The sequence below is a fragment of the Lissotriton helveticus genome, chromosome 7, assembly GCF_964261635.1.
Source record: "Lissotriton helveticus chromosome 7, aLisHel1.1, whole genome shotgun sequence".
NCBI classification, from domain to species: domain Eukaryota; kingdom Metazoa; phylum Chordata; class Amphibia; order Caudata; family Salamandridae; genus Lissotriton; species Lissotriton helveticus.
The window spans coordinates 1,850,916,489-1,850,930,538 of record NC_136068.1 but is presented as its reverse complement, the minus strand read 5'-3'; the positions used below and the strand labels follow the sequence as shown (position 1 = coordinate 1,850,930,538).

The following is a 14,050-nucleotide window of genomic DNA, read 5'->3' as shown; positions in this document are numbered from 1 at the left end:
GGGCTGGTTTCAGAGGATAAGGCTTTGGTGGATGGGGATGCTGTGGTCTCACAAATGGGCTTATATAATTGCACGCCCCTTAGTAATAGTACTGATAATGCCCCCACAGTTATCGCCCCCATGACTATTGATACCATTCTGGAGAGGGTAAATAGCCTCTTGATGCCCTTGCTGATTCAGGTTAAGGGCCTGGGGGCTAGAATAGATAAATTAGAGCAATCTACCCTCAATGGTTTCTACTCACTTAAAACTACATTTAAACAGCTAAAAAGAGTGAGCAACAACCAGGATATGGGTCTAGAGGGGAGTGTGCCCCCAGTAGCTCTTCTAGCTTCCTCGCCACCACAGGCAGACTCTAATTCTCCAAACAGGTCAAATAGGGCTGAATCTAGCAGAGTGCGAGCTCAAGTACCTAAAATTCCTACTCCACCTGTAGTAGGGCCCCAACCTAAGGGAATGACAACGCACACAGGGGTTGTGAAAACTACACCTAAGCCAATTCCACAAGTGCAGCCCTTGGCAAGCAAAGGTAAAGCTAAAGTTAGTCAAACACCTGGCAATCAAGACAAAACTAAGGGATCAGCGACAGGATTGGTCGCCAAAAACGCCCCTCTAACTACAACCCCAGCTGCTACCACAGTGGCCCCCCGTAATTTACCACGGCAGACCCCCGCTATAAACCTCCCACCAGATTGCCAACCTTTTGTTGCCGTATTGGTCAATGTTCCCCCACTGAAGGAAGGCCAGTTGGAAAACCACCAGTCTCTTAAGAACAAGTGCATCCACTGGCTAAAGTCAAACAAGCCAATTTCGACTGGTGTGGATGGGCTTATTTTAAGTGTCCGCAGAGTAGGGTGGGTAGGGCAAGGGAAAAAAACACAGGAGGGGGACTGTGTAATAATAAACTTCCAAGATCCCAGAGTAGTGAGCTCCATCTGTGGCCCTATAAAAAGCATGGATTCACAAGGGGTTAAAGTAGTGGACTTAACCTTTTTTTACCCCAGGCAAATCGCTATGTCGCCTTGGGAGGGTCCTAGTACTCTTGGTTTTTCCCAAAATCGGGACCCACGCTGGGCTGGGGGTCTTGGGGCCAACGGGCTGAACCCGTGGAGTCCAGGGAGTTGCTGACTGGAGGAGGGCGACACGAGGGAAATTGCAGTTACAGATATGGTAACTGTTAATAGAATAGGCCCTATGGTAGCATCATCACCTCGAACAACTTCTCCCTCAACAGTAAGCGACAGTGGGTTGGTAGTCTCTCTGCCCACTCCTCTTGATCGTAACTTGTATGTTCCCCCTGTGAGGTCTGCGGACAGTAGTGTTCTCGCGACCGGCGACACATCAGCTGTGACGGACCAAGTCTTTAAGGTTCTCAGCTGGAATGTCGCAGGGATCGCAAGAAAGTTGGCCCTTCCAGACTGGAATGCTTTGGTTGATGAGCACTCCTTATGCATCTTCCAAGAGACCTGGAGTCTGGAGCCGGTACATAGGGTGGGATTTTCTTCCTACTCTGTGCCTGCGCTAACCTCGGAATCAGGGAGAGGACGCCCCTCGGGTGGCCTACTCGTATGGGTAGCAGCTTCCCTAGATTGCAGAATAGAGGAGCCGCAGATGTATTATTTTAAGACATCCCAGGGGACGAATTATACTGAATGTTTATAATGTGTACGCTAGAGGAACTAAGGGCGGGAGGAAGTCCACTGTATTATCTCTCCTAGAGACCCTTTTGAACACAACCCCACACAAGTCGTGTATCCTGGTCGCAGGAGACATGAACTGTACGTTCGAGCCCTTAGGCTCGGATGTTGCCCTAGACCAGGACGAGGAGGATGCTAGGTTAGGGATCCCAGTTCTGGAGATTCCACCCATCAGGAGATGGACAGAGGTGGCGTTACAGCTATACTCCCTGAGCCTTGAATTAAATTTAAGAGCAGTGAACGGAAGGACAACTTCAGATAGGGTGGGGGCCCATACATATAATAGACCAGGACACACCTCTAGAATAGACTATATCTTTCTAGAGGTGTGTCTCTGGAGCCAAGTGAAGGATATGGTTGTGGTCCCAACGGTTGAAAGTGACCACAACCCACTTTCCTTAACCATGGCCCAGTTGTGGTGTTCTTCTAAAAAGGGTCCATTTAATCCCACAGTAGTTCCCCCCGACGAGTCTGTAGTCTCTCTCTGTGGAAGACGCCTAAAATGGGCTAAATTGGTCCTCTCAGAGGAAAGAGTTGGAGAAATCTTAACCCTTTTAAATCAAGCTTTCCCGGAAGGGGTGGGTATGGCTAGTGGGGTCTTTGTCTCTTTAGTAGAGGCTTTGACTAACGTGTTTACCATCCCCTCTAGTAAGTTAGGAATCAAACGAGGTAAAAAGCAAGGTAATGGTTGGTACACACAAATATGTAGGGTCCACAAAACAATGCTCGTAGAGGCAGTGAAACATAAATCCCACAGTGACATACTGGAAGCAAGGAAGGTTTACAATAGATCCCTTAAAAGTGCTAGGATGGAGTGGGAAGAGAAATTTTGGGAGGACCTACTCCTTGCTAGCAAAAGTAAAGACTCAAGGGGCTTTTGGAACCTTGTAGGCTCCCGGAATAGGCCCGAGGAAACTATGAGACCCTGTAATATTCCCCCTCAAAGCTGGGTAAAACATTTTGGGGCTTTATACCTCCCGGCGGATGGGGAACTAAATGTCAGGGCGACCTTCCCATTGGTATCCGAACCCCATACCTATAATCTCTTTACACCCTTTGAGATCGAAAAGGTAATAGGGTGGGTAGCCCCCCGCAAGGCAGCAGGTCCAGATGGCCTACCGGGGGATCTGATGTGGGCAAATCCAGTGGTGTGGGGAAGAGTTATTGCAGCTCTCCTTAACCCCTTCAGCGCTAATGACAAGGGTAACTCGTCATGGAGTTTCCATTGATTTCAATGGAAAGTCAATGGAGCTCCTCGTACACCCCTTAGCATCCAAGTGGTTAATGACATTATGATGGGAGGACCAGTGCCCGATTCCTGGAAGGGGGCGGTGGTGGTCCCGATTTATAAAAAAAGATGCAGAGAAATCCCGGGAAACTACCGCCCCATAAGCCTCATAGACTCCACCCAAAAGATAGCAGGAAAAGCTATACTTGGGAGGATTCTCCATTGGGTAGAGGAAAATAAAATATTATCAGACTTCCAGGCAGGTTTTCGGGCAGGAATGGGGACGACAGAGCAGGTGTTTAGGTTGGCACTCCTTGGGTGGAAGGTGGTGGAGCTAGGCAAGGGCAGCCTATACCTGGCTTTTATAGACCTGAGGACTGCCTTTGACCTAGTTCCCCGGGAGGAGTTATGGAATGTGCTTTATGGGCTGGGATTGCCTCCCTACATCTTGTCCCTTCTTATAAGCCTCCACGCCCACACCTTTGCTCAGGTCCGCTGGGGAAGAAATGGAGAGCTAACAGAGAAAATTCCAGTGTCTAGGGGTGTGAGACAGGGATGCGTTTTGGCGCCCACCCTTTTCTCACTATACGTGAATGGGGTGGTGGAATATCTCCAGCAAGATCCAGCCGACGCCCCCTGTCTCGGAGGAGTGCGGATTCCCACCCTGCTTTTTGCGGATGACACGCTCCTGATATCTAAGACTCCGCAAGGCCTCCAGAAACTGTTAACTCGTTTCCAGGACTTCTGTGCTGCAAAAGGCTTAGTAATCAACGTGGATAAAACTAAGTTTCTAGTCCTAAATCCACCAAGGAAACTGGGCCGCCCCCCTATTCTCAATTCTGTTGCCTTGGAGAAAGTATCCGAATTTGACTATCTTGGAATTCGGATCACGGACAGCATGCACTGGTCACCCCACATTGCTAAGATGGTCTTGAACCATAAGAGAACAGGAGGTGCCCTCCTGAGGGAATTTCGGGCATCACCGAGGAGGTCGCTTGCCCCAGTAATTGACATCTACAAGGCCAAGGTAGTAACATCAGCCTTGTATGGGGCCGAACTGTGGGGGCATTGCTATCTGGACTCCTTGGCATCAGCAGAGAGCAAGCTCCTGAAATCCTTAATCGCCATCCCTCCGAGCACTCCAACAGTGCCTGTGCTGTTGGACACAGGATGTAAGAACATTAAAGATCAAGCCCGCCTTCGCCCACTCCTTTTATGGACACGCATCTGGAGGGGCGAAGAGTTAAAATCGTATGCTGAAGGGTTGGCTGAGATAATGAGCCTGGGCGGTTGGGCAAAAATTAAATGGCTGAGAGACACTAAAAAGCTTTTGGAGGAACTAGGACTGGGGAACTGTTGGTTATCTAGATCGGCTCCACCCAAAGAGGTTCTGAAAAGACTATACTGGAATTGGGTTGCGGACCAGCTAGCTACAAACTCTGGACACTGTAAATCTACGGCTGCCTTTTTAACAGTAAAAGATACAGTAGTTTACGAGCCTTATCTGGACCTAATTACCCTTCCAGTTGATCGATCATTGTATTTTAAATTTAGAGTGGGCTCCCTTCCAGTTGGAGCACTGGTGTCAAAGTGGAAATCAGGTGCTCACACGTCCCCTTTTTGTGCATGTTGTCCCACCAGGATAGAATCCATTACGCATATCGTGTTCGAATGCCCAGACTATGCTAATTCCAGGAGTTTTTGGCTTAAACCCCTTTGCCGCAATATGGGCACGCGTAGTTATCTAGTAGCTCTGCGCATCCTAATGACGGACACTTCCCCCCCCATTGTTTGTGGTGTAGCTAAATTTTTAAAGCAGTTTTGGCTGATCCGATGCAAGAGATTGTCAATAGCGGTTTAATTCATTTTTAGTTAACTTATTCTGACATTATATTTCTTTTTATCCTTTTAAAGCTACATTTAAATATTGCTTTTTAAATGCTTCTCTAGTTTTGTATTGGCTGTATTTTGTGTATGCTTACAAGATATCTTGCATATCGAATAAAAGCTTCATGACTGACTGACTGACTGACTGGAAATGGCGTTGACCTGCTTCGACATGGAGAGGGAGGAGTCAAGGATGAATCCTAGGTTGCGTGCGTGGTTCATGGGTGTTGGAGCTGCTCCCAGTGTGGTCGGCCACCAGGAATCTTCCCAAGCAGAGGGGGTGGAACCTAGGATGAGGACCTCCGTATTGTCAGAGTTTAGTTTCAGACGGCTGTTCCTCATCCAATCGGCGACAGCCTTCATTCCCTCGTGGAGGTTGGTTTTGGCAGTGTGCAGGTCCTTGGTGAGGGAGAGGATGAGCTGGGTGTCAGAATCCTGATCAAAGACATAACCCGTCTTATCCCCAGGCGCTACTCAGATCACTGTGAAGACGGCCGTACCTGCCGCTTTTCACCCAGTACCAGGATTATTCTTCTTTGGTACCATCCTTTTACCTGGAATTGCCGGATTGCAAATATACCCGGCAATGTGAGAACCCCTTAGTTTGGATTTGTACAGCCCTGAAGAGTCACGGGCCAAGAGCCCGCTTGACGAAACACATGTCGGAAGGTTGTTTTTTGGTCTTATATTCATGTCACTCTTCCAGAAAAGAGGAGTTAATACACTACAACTTTGAAAGAAACCTCACATATGGTCTACCTTGTTTCATTTGATTTTTCTTTGCCTTGTACCATTGATAACTATCTAAAGGTATCTAGCAGCACGTGTGCACAGGACCTTTTGTTGTACTTTACTGAGTGGGCCCTGGCCCCTCCATACAGAGGTTTCTTGAGGTCTCCTCTGACTTGTAGCACCGTCAAACAAGTTTTCTTTACATCTTATACTTACCGCTACCAGCACAGGCGCCAATTTTTCCTGTACATATAGAAACCCCACTCAGAACTCTGGACAATTCCCATGAAAGCCCATGTTCTGGTGTGAACCTGGGCTTCTATGGGAATTCACAAGAGCATATTATCAAGCCCATTATTGTCGCATTAGCAGCAGTTTTCCGCCGCTAAAACAGCGATAATTTTAACTCAGTGCTTGATAATATGCCCCAGAATGCCTATCACCGTGCACTTCTCTGCACATTCTAGCTCAGCATATGTATTCCCCTGGAAAGTTGCTATTCCAGTACATGATTCTATGCTTTTAAACTTTGGACACATTGGAAAGGTGCCGGAAAATGCAATAAGGATGCCTTATTTTTCACCACCAAGCCCTGTCTACCATTTTAGTAGATGGGTCTCTGCATTACTTTGCTTGACTCTGCACTGGGGCACAGTCTTGATAAAGTGGTCCCTATATGTTATGAGGACATTGTGCATCCAGTCCAGTGCAGTTTGTAGTACATGCAGTGTTGGCTTGCTTCAAATCCGGCTCACCTTTAGTGAAATGGCAGAAGTGGATAGATGACATCTTCCTGACAAGGAGTGACATTTGGTTAAATGCAATGCAGCAAAAGAACGTGCTGCGTCAAATGGTTCCAGGATGATTCTTTCGGATCCAGTCAGGACCGTGCCTGGTCGTGTATGCTGGACTGTTCCCATGAGAAGCAGAGTCAAGATTGATTTGCATATTCAGCAATTGTTATTTGACTGTTAAACCTACTCTTCATAGGTGTGTCCTCCTTTCCTGTCAAAGCCAACCAGTCTCCCACTGCTGTTCAATTGTATTGAAAAGGCTGGTTTGTCAGCTGCAGAACTTTGTGTTTCATGACCTGGTCTGAACAAGGCCCTGTGGTAGGGGCAGAAGTACCACTGCATCTTATCCCCTTCACCTTTGATCTTCAGCAGCAACAAAAGGGTACATGTGACAGTGCGCGACAATCTCACTGTACTGAAAGATTCCACCCATGGTTGTCAATGTATTATAGTAGGCCTAGAATAGATGTCTACTCCGCCTCAGCCCTGCCATGGTAGCACCACATTGAGTGGTGGAGAACCGCACCCTGAGCTCGGCAGCAAAATGTTTGGGCTGCTAAAATGCATTGTGTGGCATTGGAAACCAAGGTGCTTTTTGAGTGAAATTAGCAGAATACTCTGATGTCACTGAGGGTGCAGTGATCCAGTGCTAGTCTTTGTTTAACAAATATTTGTTTTCAGATGTGCAGTTTAATTGAATCACCTCCCAGGATTCATTCTGTTGTTAAAGTGAGCCTGACAAAGTGGAACACTGAGTCTTTGCTGACATGAAGCCGTCTGGTAATCTTATTTATTGGGGTTCATACAGTGACACATGAGCATAATCAGGGGGTCAAATGAGACAAGCAAAGTCTACGGAGACAATCACTCCCGCTGTTATGGATGGTTTTTAAATGAAAGAAAACAGCAGAATACTTCATTCTTCATAGAATAGGCAGACGAGGAACTGAAGGCAGCCAATCATAGGGGTTGTCTCTCTCAATCTTTCACCTTTGCATTCCACTCTTTAATGTTTCCTTCTCTCCTAACTCCTCTTGCTTCAGATTTCAAGTTGCACCGGGAGATCAGTGATCTGAAGATGAAACAGAAACAGAGAGATGATTGGAACTGCACCAATAAATCAGGTACATTCAGACAAAGTTTTATGTTACATCATGATCTCAAAAGCAGAATACATATCACAAAAGCCTATTTTCCACTTCATAGTTTAGGATTATACTGCCTGCAAGGGGTCCAGTGGGGTCCTGATGATGAACTTAGCCACTGAAGGGGCACTCAGCATCCTCTAAAAGCTCTATTTGGCCATGTATATCCCACAACTATCACATCCAGCATGTGCGTTGTCCCTGGACAGGCCAGTGGAGGCCCAGGGTTGACTACTCCACCCGATCTCCAATTCATTCATATATGGACAAACAGGAGGAGCCGGGGGTTCAGCTCACTCCCCTGACAGAAATAGCTTGTGTGCATTTGTAACCCTTACGAGATTAGACCCAGTTGCCCTGCAGGCTAAATTTCAGAGCAAGTTGGAGAACTCCCTGTGACCCTGTATGATAGGGGCTCATTTGCACACTTGGGGGCCCATTAAGATGGCGGGCAAATTGCCCCCGCCAGGCTGGCAATCCGCCTGCCATCCCAACCGTAATGTCCCCCCGCCATATTAGCATGGCTGGGGGGTCCGCAGCGGATGGAAAGACCGTCTGCCGCTTTTCCACCCTGGTCGCCTTGTGACTGGGGCGCAAAAGGTTTAATATGTTGGCTGTGTCTAATAGACACCACTAGCCATATTAGGATGGGCCTCTACAGGTGCCTTTCCGTGGCGGCATGCGGTCTTTAATATGGGGGCCCCCTGCGGGCCCCCGGAGTGAAGGAGAGGTGGGGGATGCACACGGGGGTTACCTGTGGTAACCCCAGCATTTGCATACACAAAGCGGTAGGCACCGCGCGGTGCCTGACGCGCGCAGTGCCTGCCACTTTGTGTATGCAAATGCATACATGCATTTTTAGCATTGTGGCGGGCGGTGCTGAGAGCACCGGCGGCCACAATGTTAAAAATGCAGGATGCACCCGCCACTGTGGCAGGTGCATCCTAATACCCCCCACAGGCCCACCGCCCTTATGGTGGGCGGTCCCAAGTACCCTGAGGATGGCGGGCGGGCAAAGTCCGCCCGCCATCCTAATGGCCCCCTAAGTTACCCCAAGGACAAACAATTGAACACAAAAGCCTGCCCTGATTGTTTCCTACTATCAACTAATCTCCTTACATCATCAGGAAAAACCAGGGCATACTGCAGAGATTAAGCTTACATAGATGGGCATTGAGCTTAGTGCAGACTGAAGCCTGCATTTCCCTGGAAGTGGCTGTCAATACTGGCAATCAACCTGGGAAAAGAGGTTGTTTAGGACCCCACAGACAGACACACTTTATTTTATTTGGGGGCTGGTTCATAGCCTCATGCTGCAGATCCAGAAGTCGACTTGGCTGGCTGGACAGATTTGATCATCCCTGGGGCTGTGGTGTGTTGACTGCCACTGCACCCTTTCAGCTTCAAATCCTAGAATCCTATGCTTTTCATAAACATTAGGTGCTGCATTGCAATCTTGGACTGTATCTACTGCAATTCATTAATGTGGCACATTTACTAATATTTGGTAGAATGCAATGCAGCAAAAGAACGTGCTGCGTCAAATGGTCCCAGCATGATTCTTTCAGATCCAGTCAGGACCGTGCCTGGTCGTGTACGCTGGAGTGTTCCCATGAGAAGCAGGGTCAAGACTTATTTGCATATTGCTGTGTTCAAACTGGGGTGGCATAGTGAGCAAAGGAATGGTGGATTTAACCCAAATCTCTTGACTGGGGTGAGTAGTGTTTGAAATATTTCAGCATTCTGTCCATCATCTTTTTGTGTTTGCCATGCTGACCCACACATGTCATGAGGGGGAACCACATAAAAGGTGAATGATGTTTATTTGAGGTCACAGTTATCTATGGATTGTCCCCACGGGTGTATTTCTCATTTTGGATGTGATAATGTACTTGCTGCTGCTCCTCGGGGCTTAGCCCTCCCACCTGTTAGATACCTGGATGGACAGGGGAAAATACATTCACATCTGCCATGTAAAAGTCATACTTGTAGCAACAGAATCCAAGTTATTTTCCTCCAGTGGTGTGCTGAAGAAAGGATAAAGAAGCTGACATAGATGAAAACAACAAAGGTGCAGGTCTTGGAGACCCGACATGAACTGGTTGACCATGAAACGTCAAGGACAACCCGAAAAAACTGCCAGATGCTATGTTTCAATCTTGACATTCTTATACTGGAGACCCAAAAGTGACACTGCACTTTCCTCTGAAAGTAGCCATGTTGTGGGTCTTATTCCTGCAGTGCGATCTCCATCTCTCCATTCTCCATAGCAGCCAATTTCTAGGAAGATAAGGTGTACGCCTAACTCGTGGCATATGGGTCCTGACTCTAGCCAAAAGTGCTCCCAACTTGTCTGTGGAAGAACTTTTGCCAAAAATTTCTTTGAATAGTGGCTAGGACCTGCAACAATGGCCTCGGGTCTCTGCGGTCAATTGGCTTCCAAGTTTACACCCTAGGGATTAAGGGCGAGACGTTAGAACTTTTTTTTTGGGGTGTCACAAATGGTCGGATTCACTGAGTCGGGGCGTTTGAGAGTACAAAAACAAAGCATTTTAGGATGTACAAAGGCCAAATTGCAATTGGGTAACCTGTCACCGAATCGCAATTTGGGTTTGCGATCCGGTAATAGGAAGGGCCGTGTTTAGGGCTTCCCTTCTTAATACCGAATTGCAGTGGTATGTATGAATGTTTTCCAAATTAAATGCAGTTGCAAAAAGTTTTCATTTCACCAGCAACTTCAATTTGGTGGTAACCAATTCACTAATAGGAAGGGATCCCCAAGGGCCTATTTATATTATGGACCTTAAAGAATTGAAAGAAAACTTTTCATTTTTCTTTGTCAAATGCATCTAATTTTCCCTTCAGGAAAACAGGCTGCTTTTAAACCAATGCTTAATTGTTAAGCAATCACAGACATGGTGGTCCGCTGCCCCCCATCAGGCCACCATTCCTATGATTTTTGCGATTCCCAATGGGTCACAAACCGACACATACTTCATGAATTTTAATGAGGTAGGTCTATTTGTGACCCACTAGGCATCAACAAATGTGTTAAAAGCAGATTAGTACATATATGTTTGGACTTTCCTAATTGTGATTTGCTAAAATTCACAATTAGGAAATCGCAAAAGGACTTTTTCGTACATCTGGCCCTAACTGAGCACGCAGTCTTTTAGGATAAGGCAAATGCAGTCAAGTTATGACTAATATGCCAGCACTATCATTATTAATATATCAGCCTAGTGCCTTTGATAAATATCCTAATGACGAATATGGATTTAATATAAATACACAGCATGTGGCTAGATTGATTCGGTTAAAAGGAGGCACTATTGCATAGTTATATACCAGTATATCATATATTGAAATAACGACAAGAATATTGTAAAAAAAATTCAAATCCTCCCTGTTGGACCTGGCCCTTTTTGGCAGGTTCACCCCGAAACTTTTTGCTTTTGCCTAGCCTGTTTCTGGAACCTAGTGTTGGTGATTTTAGGCCTCTGCGCACTTTTTCACTGTGGTACAGTGTAAGGTGCGTGAGCTCTCTGTGTATGTGTGGTGAGTGACCTGCCCTCCCATAGGAATGCATGGGGAATATGTGTGACCATGGTAGTTCCTGATGTGTGGGGAGTGCAGGGTCGAGTTTGGTATGTGCGAACTCGTGAGATTGAATGCTGCGTAATGATGTATGTGGCATGAATGTGTCTAGTGTGGAAGTGCCACTTCTAGACATGGCTGTGCGTGAGTAGTGAGTCTGCTGGCACGTGATTGGCTGGTGCCTGGCTCCAGGAGTGTGCCTGGGCCTGCTTGTGGATTGACTGTCTGGTTTGAGGGTGACAGGGGCTGGGGAGCCCCCAGGAGGTTGTCTGAGTCAGCCCTTGGTTGAATGACTGCATCTGCAACTAGAGTGGTGGGAGGAGATAGCACCTGGGAGTGAATAGGGCTGGGTTTTCCCCACACAATGCTGGCTCCGCCCCCTGTGGTGCGACTGATGACCCTGCCCTGCCAGTGAATAGAGTGAGGGGCTGAGCACATCCAGGGTGCTCCCAAACCAGCTGCGCCTGGTTTTCCCCCCACCTTGCACCTTTAGAGAAAGGTTTTTGCTGATCTCCTTCGGCAAATTCCATTCTCCTTAGCCCTCTACTTTCAGCGCCAGGAAGCCGCTTGGTCGCAGTGCGCTTTATTAAGAATTTTCTTCATTTCACATAAAAAGGGGCTGTGTCCCCTTACAAAATGTTCTTGTTTCTGACTTGAATCCTGCCAGGGGCGTGCTGCTGCTTGGGCCCGGGGGAATGCTTGCCTCCCTGGGCCCTGCCCAGCCCCTGGACTGCTGATGTCCTGGACTCTAGAGACCTTTTGCTGGGTCCCCCTTTGCTTCACTTTGCTGCTGGGACCCCTTTTTGCTGAGAGTTCCCCCTGGCGGGCTTGATGGACTCTGCCCCCTTAGTGCCTGGGAGAACGCTTCATTTCTGTCTGGACTTTCCTAAATGCCTGGAAGCACTTTTTCTCTGCCTTAGAGCTTGGGAGCGCTTTATCTGCCATAGCGCTTCGGAGCTTTATGCCCGGATTTATGTCATTTTTATGCACCGGTGCCAACCCCCTTTCTGGGTGCCCTTTGTGAGTGCCCACCTCGCTGCTATGGTTATTTTATGCTGCGAGGGTGCCCACCCCTTGTTATGGTGCCGAGAATGGTGCCGCTGCCGCCGCTGCGGCAAACCAGGAAGTCAGGCGATGCTTTGCCTGGCAGCGGGCAGGACTTCTGGTTTTGCGAGAGGAGTCTCGCGCCCGCCGCCGGCACAAGAGGAGTGAGGGGAGAGGTGTTGCGGGGCTCCCATGAGCTGAGGGAGCCCCGTGGTGTATAGAGGAGCCCCGGGTCCCAGGAAGGGGGCCCGGGTGTAGCACCGCCGCCGCAGCCGTGAAGGAGGAGGGGGCGCGAGGCGGCCCCTGTCGCAGGCGAAGAGAGGAAGCTGCAAGAGAAGCAGAGTCAGCCGCGAGTGAAGCCAAGCCCCCCTCGACCAGCCCGGTGAGTGTTGAAGGGCTGGGGGGTAGGCGGGGAGATCCGGGAGGATGTCGCGGTGAGGGCACAAGTTGGAGCAGCCCCATTTGGCAGTGGGCTGGCAGCATCCAGTTGAGCCCTGTGTGGCACAGTGATGGCGGTGCAATTAGGGCGGCCCCGGTTGGCAGCGGGTCGCCCCAAAGTTGTCTAGAGCCCCGAAAAGGCTCCCTGGGGGCATGTTTGTTCACGAGCCCCGAGAGGCTCACAGCGCCCCATTTGTTAAGGAGCCCACGAGGGGCTCAGGCGCCACAGTTGTTGAAGAGCCCACGAGGGGCCCAGGCGCTACATTCGTTAAGGAGCCCATGAGGGGCTCAGGCATTACTTAGTTTTAAGAGCCCAGAGAGGCTTGTGGCCGCATTTACTTTATTTGGAGCCCAGTGAGGCTCTTGAGGGCATTTTATATTTAGAGTCCAGAGGGACTCACCGCCCACATGATGTTTAGAGCCCCGTGAGGCTCTTGGGGGACACAAGTGTTTTCAGAGTCTGTGTGGCTCCCACAGTTGGCACAGTTCTGTTCTAGGGTCAGTGAGGACCCTGTCGCAGTTTTTGATTCCCTGCTGCCCAGCAATTAGTGGGCAGCTGCCACGTTTAGGCCCCTGACTTTTGGACACAGGGCGTCCTAGCCCCAACAAGACTGCCAAAGGTGGCGGCTTATGTGTTTTTGCGCTATTGAGTTGTGTTCTGGCACCTCTGAATGTTTTTATGCATCATGTGTCTTCCTTGTTCTTACACCTCTGAATGTGTTTTTATGCATCATGTGTTTTCCTTCCCTACACCTCTGAATGTTTTAGGCATCATGTGTTTTCTTTCCTTACACCTCTGAATGTGTTTTTATGCATCATGTGTTTTCCTTCCCTACACCTCTGAATGTTGTGATGCATCATGTGTAATGTGTTCTTGCTTATACCCCTAAATGTATTTTATTCTTAGGTGGTTGTGTTTTGCCTAGTAGAGTTTATACTAGAGAGGTTATGTGTCCAGGCGTGATCTAGGCCTATGGTTATTAGTATTGCATAGTGTGTACCTACCTTTACCAGTAGTTACTGGTTGTGACCTATAATTGTTCTTTTGTGTTACACTTATTCTAAGTTCTAGAAGTGCTATTTCTAAAAGTGTTGATTCTGACAGTGGCCCATGTGGCCCTGTCCTGTAAATAATCCCTTGTGAATATTGCCCGTGCCAGTTGGCACAATGTATATTGTGTGATTACTATCTGATGTGTTTTGAAAATACAAAAGTTATTTTTATTTAACCTTGTGTGGAGTTCCTTTTAAGGTGTGCCTAGGATGTTGTTGCTGTTGTGTGCGTGCGCAAATGCTTTACACATTGCCTCCGGGATAAGCCTGTCTGCTCGTGCCAAGCTACCAAGGGGGTGAGCAGGGGTTATCTTGGCGTGTGACTCCCTTGCCCTGACTAGAATGGTGGTTTCTGCCTGGCTTTGGCGTCAGCCTTAGCCTACGAGAAATCCCAGTTCTAACACTCCCTTTAACTCATCGTAACAATTTTAACTC

The 14,050-nt window shown here is 48.2% G+C and overlaps 1 pseudogene; it reads left to right on the top strand.

The window, feature by feature from the left end:
• Positions 1 to 14,050, top strand: part of LOC144769747 (killer cell lectin-like receptor subfamily B member 1B allele A) — a 157,150-nt pseudogene that overhangs the window by 34,211 nt on the left and 108,889 nt on the right.